Here is a 10,436-nt window from a genome sequence, read left to right as displayed (position 1 = left end):
TTAAAAAAGAAAATGCAAAAATAAAACAAAAAAAAGAACACTGCAGTTGAACTTTTTAAAGAGATTGTCTTGAATCTGTGGATCTATTTCGGGAACTATTTGGAGAACTATTGTCATCTTACCAATATTAAATCTTACAATTTATGAATTTGGAATATCATTCCATTTATTCATGTCATCTTTGATTTACTTTAGAAAGTGTTCAACTTAATTGGTTAAATTCCAAATGATCTTATTGTTTTGTGTTATCATAAGTGAACTGTGCTCTTAGTTTCATTTTCAATTTGCTCATTTGTAGTGTGCAAAATCGACGACTTGTCTGTCTGTTTGTTGTGGTTAAACCCAGCAACTGGTACATGTGAGAAACATCTTTCTGGTCCCATATATACTTTAAAGGCCTTGGAAACTCTATATAGAGTTGCTTTAAGTTGAAATTGACCAATGGCCATCAGTGAAGCTGTTATGCCCTTTGCTTATATTCTTTTCTTCATATAGATTCTATTTGCTATTATTTTATTTTCTTTAGACCAGTTTTTTTCAAGCAGAGATCCTAGCGATGGACTGTTAGGTTTTCTTTATCTGGAAATATCTTAATTTTCTTTTCATTTTGTAGGAATCTGCTTTTCCAGATATGGAATACTGGTTACACTTTCTGTCTTTCATCATTTTGAATGCCACTCCACTATCTTCTGGCCATCACAGTTTCGTATGTGAAACAGATGTTATGTTTTAATCGTTTAATTGGGGGCTCATTCAACTCTTATCACAATCCATACATATATCAATCGTGTAAAGCACATTTGTACATTCATTGCCCTCATCATTTGCTTTCCACCTAAGCCCTGGCCTCAGCTCCTCAATTTTCCCGTCCCTCCCCACTTCCCCCTCCCTTAGGAACCTTTGATAATTTATAAATTATTATTTTGTCATACCTTTCCCTGCCTGACGTCTCCCTTCACCCATTTATCTGTTGTCCGCCCCCCAGGGAGGAGGGTATATGTAGATCCATCTAATCGGTTCCCACCTCCAACTCTTCCTCCCTCCACCCTCCCAGTATTGCAACCCATACCACTGGTCCTGAAGGATCGTCCACCCGGGATTCCCTGTTTTCCAGTTCCTATCTGCACCAGTGTGCATCATCTGGACTAGCCAGATTTGTAAGGTAGAAAAGGATCATGATAGTGATCTCTGTCCTTAAGCATGAATAATTTTGACAAATCTATTTGTAATATATTTTGTTCTTTATGTTCAAATATGCTATTAAACAACTCTAGGGACTTTTTTATTTCCATTTGATTCCTTTTTATAATTTCTATTTTTGCATAGTCTCCATTTGTTGAAACAAACACCCATTCGGATGCTTCTCCCTTTTTAAATTAATTAGATATTATTTTTGAACTTTATTCCTGTAAAACAAAGACTATTTTGAAGTTTTTGCCTAGGAAGTACACTGTTTGCATTTCTTTAAGTGCAACTTAAGTGATTGCTTATTTTCCTGACAAGGGATCATACCTTTGTTTCGTTGTATATCTTATAATATTTTGTTGAGAGTTGGATTGTAACATTTGGAAATTAGTTTCTCTCAATTTTCCAGCTTTGGTTGCTGCTCTTTTGTATTTCAGCGTATGTTGTTTGCTTACTGGCATTTCTGAATGAATTTTGTAATGTCAAGTATGTCTACTAAAGTTTCTCCTAGTTAGCTTAATTCAGTAATGATTACATAAAATAATCATTAAATAACTGGACAAATATGTCTCCAATTATTTTTATTTTGGGAAATTGAATGATTATTTATTGTTTTATTTGGTAGTTCTTAACCTGCAGGGAATTCCACAGCACCAATATTGATGCTATCTATGATATTTTGAGGGTGTCTGTGACCAACATTGCAGCCCACAAACTAGGCATACCCTAGGATTTCGTTAACACTTTGAGAGAATTCTCTGGCCAAAGATCAGTGTCTCATCTGACAGGCGATGCTGACAATCTCAACATAAGATGTTCCCACAGTGCTTAATGTTTTGCTGCTTCTTTCTGTCCCCGGGTGGTTCATTGGGGGCTTTGATGATCAGAGCAGAGGCAGAATTCACCACTTCCATCTGGGCCGGTCTATTCTGAATGATCAGTTTCACAGTAATCCTTCACCCCTTCTAGTCACTGGTTGCCTTAACAATGCCATCACCAACCTTTTATGGAGACAAACCAAAGAGCCTGATCTTGGGGGCCAGTGCAGATGTGGCACTGACTTCCCCACCTATTTATTTCAAGTACACGACTTTGGTCTCATGGGGGTCAAACTTGAGAAGCATAACGGAGGCGGCTGGTGTCAGACAAACCCAGATGCAGAGCGACTGAAGAAAGGTGCATTGAACTCTCCTCTGATCCTACCGCTGAAAGCTCCACCTTTTTTCTAAGGGCTCTTGTATTTGGTGGAGTGTGCCTTCAACATTAATCCAAGCAGTTTCCAGCATTCCCTTAATCCTCATCTCTTGCTAGTGCACAGCACCAAAGTCAGGCAGATGTAAGAGATCACAGCCTTCTCATATTTGTCCTGAACATGAGAAAAACCCTAAAAATGTGCATGCACCTCCAGATTCTTCGATATGTCCCAGCTTTTCCAAACCCCAGTGGATAGCTCACACCCAGTGTTGTAAAATTAGGCTGTCTGTCTGCCCTATTGTTTTCTCTACCTTTTATCTCATTTAAGACAACCCTGGTGGTGTAGTGGGTTACCAGCATGAGCTGTTGAACCTCAGTTCAATCCAATAACTACTCATTGGAAGAACGGTAAGTTGATTTGCTTCCGTGAAATGTACACCCTCAGAAACACTAAAGAGACTGTGACTCTTTGATAGAAGTAGGAAGCACAGTCTTTCTCCTGAGGGGATGTTGGTGGTTTCGAACTATTGACCATGCAAATTGCACCCTAACGTGTAACCCTACACCACTAGCTGGTAGCAAAGTATATTAAATATACCAAAGACAGCCAGACGAACGAGCAACTCTGTCTCGAAAGAAATAGGGCAGGGAAAGACAGAGAAAGAACTAGGGCAGGGATTCGCCTTAGAAATGAAAGTGTCAAGAAGTCTTCTCGTGTATTTTGGATGTCTTATCAGGAGGGACAAATCCCCGAAGAAGGACATCATGATTGAAAGAGTAAAGGTTCAGAAAAAAAACAGGAAGTCCCTCAATGAGCAAGAGTCATCCAGTGCAGACATACTGTGAAGATGGTGGACTACTGAGCAGCGCTGTGTTCTGTTGTCCGTGAGGTTGCTATGCCAATTTAAAGAAAAAACTATCACAAAGAGTTTTCAAAAAGCAAAAGGAAATTTTACATTCTGTATTAAATCATTTTCTATATAATTTTTGAAGCTCCTCATAAATTCACTGAAGACACAACCACAGATACTCCTCAGACCTAACTAAATATCTTCCAAGTTCGGTTTTCTGTGTTTGAAGGCCTAGGCAATAGTCTCATAGAAAAACTCAGTCAATTTTCATTGAAGGAGCCTTCAAAAAGTGCAAGGAAGCAGCTGAGGAAAAACATAGCCACTGGCCTGAAGCTCTACAAAATCCTCTTCAAACAAGGCTTGTTTAAAAGTGAAGAAGAGGTCGCTGAAGACTAAGCGGATGCATAAGCAAATGTGGTGAAGAAAGATGATGGGGCCTGGCTATCAAAAGATATAGCATCTAAGTTCTTCAAGACTTAAAGATAAACAAGCAGCCACCTAGCTCAGAGGCAACAAAGCCCACATGGAAGAAGCACACCAGCAGCCTGTGTGATCATGAGGTGTTGAAGTGATCAGGCATCAGACATCAAAGAACAAGAAATCATACCATTGGGTGCTCACCTTCCCTATACGATCGCTGAAGACAATTGGTTACATAAGCAAATGTGGTGAAGAAAGCTGATGGGGCCCAGGTATCAAAAGATATAGCATCTGGGCTCTTAAAGACTTGAAGGTAAACAAGTGGCCACCTAGCACAGAAGCAACAAAGGCCACGTGGAAGTAGCACACCAGCTTGTGTGATCACAAGGTTTCTAAGGGATCAGGTATCAGGCATCAAAGAACAAAAAATGAAATCATTGTGAATGAGGGGGAGTGCAGATTGGGGAACCAAGACCCATCTGGAGGTAACTGCATATCCCTTTACTGGAGGGTAGCAAGGAGGAAATGAGCCAGTGAGGGTGCAGTGTTGCAATGATGAAACATACAATTTTCCTCTAGTTCTTAAATGCTTCCTTCCACCACTATCAAGATCCCAATTCTACCTTACAAATCTTGTTAGACCAGAGGATGTATACTGGACTAGATAGGAACTGGAAACATAGGGAATCCAGGACAGATGGTCCCTTCAGGACCAGTCGTGAAAGTAGCAATAGCGGGAAGGTGGAGGGAGGGTGGGGTGGAAAGGGGGAACTGATTACAAGGATCTACATATAACCTCATCCCTGTTGGATGGAAAACAGAAAAAGTGTGTTAAGGGAGATGTCAGACAGTGATAAAATAATAATAATTTATAAATTATCAAGGGTTCATAAGGGAAGAAGGTGTGGGGAGGGATGGGGAAAATGAGAAGCTGATAACAAGGGCTCTAGCAGAAAGGTAATGTTTTGAGAATGATCATGGCAACAAATGTGCTTGACACAATGGATGGATGGATTGTGATGAGTTGTATGAGCCCCACAAAAGAACATTTAAAAATTAATTAATTGAAATTGAAGAAGATTCAGGAACCTGAGTTCTAACCTCCCCAGAAGAATAGAAACCCCTGCTAGTAACAGCCTGGTCACATCAGAGGAAGGAATTCAGTGTAGAGAAACCAAAAGAAGCCTCAAATTCTTGGCTATCTTGAAGTGACATCTGCAGAGATGCCCCTCTCCCCAGTGCTCCAGAAAATCAGCTGAGGAGAAGGATTTTGTGAGAACAGGCCAACCTTACAAAAAACACTGACATTGGTTCTTTGAACAGAGAATCAACAATATACAGCATCCTAAGATCAACATATATGATGTAATTTTTAAGAAATCATCCTCCATAAGTAACACACAGAGTGAAACAAAATGGTACAATTCAACATAGGGAAGCTCAGGTAACATTCTGCAATAAAGACAACAATATGGTGTGGGATTATAAAGAGACTTTTCCCCAGCTTTGTTTCCCCCAAAGACATGGAAAGCATTAGGGGCTTTTGGCTAGCATATGGGGGGAGGTCAGATGCTTACAGACAGCTTCCCTGGAGGCATTCAGTCACCAGACTAAGGTAGACCCAGCTCCCTGATGTTAAGGACAAAGGATTACTTCTCCCTAAAGGTTTGCAGTCATTGATTTGGTTCCTGTAGGTGGAGTTCACACCCTACTGATTATGGTCTCCATCAGTTGTGCCAGGGAACAGGTGAAACCATCTTAGTGACATCCAAGGTAGGCTGCCATCCTGAATCTAGGATCCACCCATCTTGCCACATGTATACCCCAATCCCTCATCGTCCTATTGGGTGGATAACCCCAGGTTACCCCCTCCCATTATTGTATTACCTATAGCACAACCCTTTCCTGTGACGTATGTCTTCACCTGTAATTAGGGGTCTTACATCTCCCCAGAGAATATAAAAGCCTTGGTTAGCATTAAATCTCTCTCTGTCCACGTGAATCACCATTGAGCCTCAGTTGTGCAATGCTCCCATAAAATGTGTCTGACTCCTTTATTTCTATCTCTTTTATCTCTCATTCTCCCTATGACTCTACTATGATCTTCATTATTATTGCTGTAAAATTGCACTTACCGGGCCCGTGATGATGTGCCAGGGGCAGGCCTCACCTTGCAATACTGTAATACGGTACTTACAATACAGTAAGAGAAGAAACATAACAGATATTAGTCGAATGGAGAAGATACTGAGTAGTTAACAAAAGACCAGAAACCGCCTTAAATTTGGAAAGAAAGTAATTAAAAGCAAACTGATCTCAAATAAAATTCTATAACTTCAACAAAATAAAAAGGGAAAATCATAAAATTCTCTTAAACAGTAAGGTAAAAACAGGAAAAAATTGAACAGAAAATCCCTAAGAAAATGGAAATCAGCACGGAAAATCATGATGAGCAATGAAATGAATACCATAAAAATATACCAAAATGCTCTTTCACCGGAGGTCTACACATCAACGCCACTGCTACCGCCATGTCTCTAGTAATCCCTGCGAACTTCCAGCACATTTTGTAAGTGCTCAAGACTAACATAGATGGGCGGCAGAAAATAGCCTTTGCCTTCACTGCCATGAAGTGTGTGGGGCGAAGATATGCTCGTGTTGAGGAAATCAGACATTGACCTCACCAAGAGAGCAGGGGAGCTCACCAAAGACAAGGTTGAGGGGGTGACCACCATCCTGCAGAATCCACTGCCATACAAGATTCCAGACTGGTTCTTGAATAGACAGAAAGATGAGAAAGATGGCAACTGTCCTGGCCAACCGTCTGGACAACAGGGTCTTTGAACATCTGGAGCAACTGAGAAAGATGGGGGCCCACAGAGGGCTGTGCCACTTCTGAGATTTTGACATCAAGGTCAGCACACCAAGACCACTGGCCGCCGTGGTCGAACCCGTGGACTGTCTAAGAAGAACTAAAGCCTATCAAACTTGTCTATTAGTGAATAGTTTATGCATAAAAAAGGAAACATATATAACAAAGTGATAGCATTAAAAACATACCCATCGATAATAACATCGTATGTAAATGTATAAGATCTACTAGTTAAGAGACAAAAATTGCTAGAATGGATGAGAAAACTTGAGCTATTAATATGCTGCTTATAGAAAACACATCTCAGCTATAAGGACAAAAACAGACTAAAAAACAAAATATAAAAAATATCAAACTAATGGTAGTCAAAAGAAAGCAGAAGTAATATTAATTTTTGAAAAAAATGGATATCAAAGTAAAAACTATCAAGAGAGACAAAGAAGGCCATTGTATACTCATGGGAGTTGAAATTGGACAAGTAGACATAACAAAATAAACATCTACGTATGCAAAGAAAAACCTCAAAATACATTAATCTTACGTAACTGAAGAGAGGAAAGACTATAATACAATAATACCAGGAAATGTTAATATATCACTTATGACCATAACAGATAAAGAAGAAAGAAAATCCATAAAGATATAGAAGAAGTAAGAATACATAAAAAGAGCATAATATGCATCATTCCCAGTGCTCATAGAATACTCCAGAACAGATCATACACTAGACCGCAAAGCAGGCATCAATATACTTTAAACATTAAGATATTACAAAACATTTTTTCAGATCACAATGCTATAAAATTAGATATCAAGTACATGACAATTGACCTAAAAGTCAATTATATGGAACCTGAACAATGTTGTACTTTAAAACTTCCGAGTAACTGAAGAAATAAAGAATGCAATTTAGAAATTTCTTGAAACAAATGAGAATGCAGCATACCACAATCTGTTAAATGGCAAAAGCGGTACTGAGAGGGCAATTTTAACAGTAAGTACTCGCATCACAAAGGAAGAAAGGATTAAAACAGACACCATAACACTACATCTAAAACAATTAGAACAATAAACTCTCAGACACTAAAAGACAAGGAATAAAAACATTAGAGCAGAAATAAAAGAATCAGGAATAGATTAAATGTAGGAAAATTCAACAAGAATTTGTTTCTTGAAAAGGATTAACAAAATTGACAAGCCATGTGAGAACCTAACAAAGGTAAAGGAGAAAAAGCAAACATTGTAAATAAAAAATGAAAATGGTGATATCACAAGAGAACCAACTGAAATAAAACAGATAATTATACAATTTATGAAAAAGGTGTATTCCAACAAACTTGAAAATCTAGAAGTGTATGTTTTTCCTAGAATCCCATTACCTACCTACAATTAAACAGAGAGGTCTATAAAACCTTAACTTCAAAATAAAAATGTCTGAAACCAAAGGGTTTTACAGGGGAAATCTACTAATCATTTAGGCGTCATCAAACTACGGTCCGTGGGCCACATGTGGCCCACTGAAGGACATTTATCCGGTCCGCCGGGTGTTTTTGCCCCGTTTTTTTTTTACTTCAAAATAAGGTATGTGCAGTGTGCGTAGGAATTTGTTCACAGATTTTTTTCTTTAAAAACTATAGTCTGCCCCTCCAACGGGTCTGAGGGAAAGTGAACTGGCCCCCTGTTTAAAAAGTCTGAGGATGCCTGATTTTAGAGAATAGTTAACACCTATTCTACATAAACAATTTCAGAATTTTAAAAAGGATAAGATATTACTAAACTCATTTTGTGAAATAAGTATGAACCTAATAACTATGCCATTCGAAGACATCAGATTTGACAAATTCTGACCAATATCTCTTGTAAATATAGGTGTCAAATTTTTCAAAAAACTGCCACACTAAAATTTTCAGCAAAACATTTTTTAAAACATCATGATCAAGTGAGATTCATACCAGGTATCCAAAGATGGTTTAATATTAGAAAATAGTCAATGAAATCTATCAAGAAAATCCATCAAAAGATGCCTGGTTATCAAAAGATAGAGTGTCTAGGGTCTTAAAGACTTGAAGGTAACAAAGTGTTCATCTAACTCAGAAGCAACAACGTCCACATGAAAGAAGCACACCAAATCTGTGTGATCACAAGGTGCCAATTATCAGGCATAAAAGAACAAAACAATCTTATCATTGTGTGCTCACCTACCTGATACAGTCTCTGAAGACAAATGGGTACATAAGCAAATGTGGTGAAGACAGCTAATGGTGCCAGGCTTTCAAAAGATATAGCATGTGGAGTCTTAAGGGATTGAAGGTAAACAATCAGACATCTAGCTCAGAAGCAACAAAGACCACATGGAAGAAGCACACCAGACGGTGTGATCACAAGATGTTGAAGGGCTCAGGTATCAGGCATCAAAGAACAAAAAAAATCAAATCATTGTGAATGGGGGGGTGTACAAGATCCAAGACCCATCAGTAGGCAACTGGACATCCCTTTACAAGAATGGTTGCGGGGAGGAGACGAGTCAGTCAGGGTGCAGTGTAGCAATGATGAAATATACAACTTTCCTCTAGTTACTAAATGCTTAATTCCCCCACTATCATGATCCCAATTCTACCTTACAAATCTGGCTAGATCAGAGGACGTACACTGGTACAGATAGGAACTGGAAACACAGGAAATCCTGGACAGATGATCCCTTAAGGACCAGTGCCAAGAGTGGCAATGCTGGCAGGGCGGAGGGAAGGAGGGGTAGAAAGGGGGAGCGGATTACACGGATCTACTTATAACCTACTCTCCGGGGATTAACAATAGAAAAGTGGGTGCAGGGAGACGTCGGGCAGTGTAATAAATGATAAAATAATAATAATTCATAAATTATCAAAGGCTCATGATAGAGTGGGGAGCGGGGTGGGAGTGTGAGAAATGAGGAACTGATTCCAAGGACTCAAATAGAAAGAAAATATTTTGAGAATGACGTTGGCAACAGATGTACAATTGTGCTTGAAACAATAGATTGATATATGGATTGTGATAAGAGTTGTATGAGCCCCCCCTAAAATTATCTTTAAAAAAGAATCTACCAAAAGAAACAATAATAACAATCAATACAGAAAAGGCATTTGATGGAACTCATTATCCATTCTTGATAAAAACACTTAATACAATAGGAATAGAAGGGAAATTCCTCAACACAATAAACACCATATGCAAAACCAGGAGCTAGCATCTCACTCAATGAAGAGACATTGAAAGCATTATCCTTCCCAATGAGACCCAGAGAAGGTTGCCATTTATCACTATTCTTATTTAATGTTATCCTGGAAGTCTTACCCAAGTTATAAGACATCAAAAAGTTATTAAAAATTACAAGTTGGCAAGAAGAAGAAACAAAATTTTGTTTCTTTACAGACACCATGATTTTATATAAACATCACAGAGAAACAATTAAAAACATGCTGAAACAAATTGAAGATTTTGACAATATATCAGAATATGAGATCAACAAACATAAATCAATTGGATTCTTGTGTATTAATAAGGACTCTGAAAAAGAAATTAAAATAAAAACAATGACAATAACCACCCCAAAGAGAAAATACTTAGGAATCATTCTAACCAGAAAAACAAAAGGCTTATACAAAGAAAATTATAGAACATTTCCACAAGAAACTAAAAGAAATTTACATAAATGGAAGACCATCCCATGAGCAGTAAAGGAAGCTATAATGGAGTGAAAAATGTCAATATTACCAAAAGCACTCTATAAATTCAGTCCAATTCTTATCCAAGTCCCATCATAATATTTTAAACAAATGAAAACTTGAATCACCAGCTTCATATGGGAAGGAAATAAACCCATGAAATCGCGCGCGCACACACACACACACACACACACACACACACACACACAC

The 10,436-nt window shown here is 38.4% G+C and overlaps 2 pseudogenes; one reads left to right on the top strand and one right to left on the bottom strand.

Annotated features, from left to right (window-relative positions):
* Nucleotides 1-1,813: 1,813 nt before the first annotated feature.
* On the bottom strand, nt 1,814-2,309 carry LOC142433361 (large ribosomal subunit protein uL11 pseudogene; annotated as a pseudogene).
* A 3,872-nt stretch (nt 2,310-6,181) lies between these two features.
* On the top strand, nt 6,182-6,626 carry LOC142433360 (small ribosomal subunit protein uS13-like; annotated as a pseudogene).
* Nucleotides 6,627-10,436: the final 3,810 nt, after the last annotated feature.

This window comes from Tenrec ecaudatus, chromosome X, assembly GCF_050624435.1.
Source record: "Tenrec ecaudatus isolate mTenEca1 chromosome X, mTenEca1.hap1, whole genome shotgun sequence".
NCBI lineage: Eukaryota > Metazoa > Chordata > Mammalia > Afrosoricida > Tenrecidae > Tenrec > Tenrec ecaudatus.
Note: the sequence above shows the minus strand (reverse complement) of the source record. Positions and strands in the feature narration are given on the sequence as shown.